The sequence below is a fragment of the Miniopterus schreibersii genome, assembly GCF_964146895.1.
Source record: "Miniopterus schreibersii genome assembly, chromosome: 4".
Taxonomy (NCBI): Eukaryota; Metazoa; Chordata; class Mammalia; order Chiroptera; family Miniopteridae; genus Miniopterus; species Miniopterus schreibersii.
The window spans coordinates 43960169-43961115 of NC_138105.1; the positions used below are offsets into that span (position 1 = coordinate 43960169).

A 947-nucleotide genomic window follows, 5' to 3' on the forward strand; every position below is an offset into this window, starting at 1 on the left:
GCAGCTGCAATCATATTATTCTCACGGTTCAACATCCTTCTTCATAAAATCAGGCATTGCATCTGGGTGATATTCTCAACAAGCCAAGTAATATCAAAATCAATGATACAGGCAACCTGCTTATTGCACAAGGCATAAGTGTGCAATGGTACAGACGACAGCACCAAAAATCCTTACAGGGCAGACACCTCTCCCAGGCAACTAGACTCTCCTTAAGTGGTGATAGGCAGCCCTGCCTCGGCGCTGCCTACGGAGGCGGCAGCCATCTCCTATTCGGCACCATGGCTGCGCTCGGACCCCTCATGAAACCCAAGATTGTCAAAAAGAGGACCGAGAAGTTCACTTGGCACCGGTCAGACAGATATGTCAAAGTTAAGTATAACCGACAGAAACCCAGGGCCATTGACAACAGGGTGCGCAGAAGATTCAAAGGCCAGATCTTGACGGCCAACACTGGTTATGGGAGCAACAAGAAAACAAAGCACGTGCTGCCCAGTGGCTTTTGGAGGTGTCTGGTCCACAACGTCAAGGAGCTTGCACTGCCACAAATCTCACTGTGCTGAGATTGCTCCCAACGGCTCCTCAAAGAACCGAAAGCCACTGTAGAAAGAGCAGCCCAGCGGGCCATCGGAGTCACCAATGCCAATGCCAGGCTGCGCAGCGAAGGAAGTGAACAGACAAATTGTGTACACACTGTATTTGTGTTAATAAAATCATAAAATTCTGCCATCAAAAAAAAATAAATGGTGATATACACAAATTGACCTATTATTGGATTACAGATATGTACAATTTCTCAAATTATTCAAATGCCTGTAGCAATAAATGTTAAGTACAAGGTCCTCTTATCTTCATTAAGAAAAAGTCTTCTGTGAAACTTGGGATATCTGACTTGCGGTGTCTCTCTTACTCCTCTCCCCCTCATCCACAGGTCTGAGGAATAAGCT

General features: G+C 45.9%; 1 pseudogene across 1 annotated transcript; it reads left to right on the forward strand.

Moving 5' to 3' along the window:
- Positions 1 to 264: 264 nt before the first annotated feature.
- Positions 265 to 719, forward strand: LOC308556238 (large ribosomal subunit protein eL32 pseudogene; annotated as a pseudogene). Its single transcript has one exon. The product of its transcript is annotated as a large ribosomal subunit protein eL32 pseudogene (transcript).
- Positions 720 to 947: the final 228 nt, after the last annotated feature.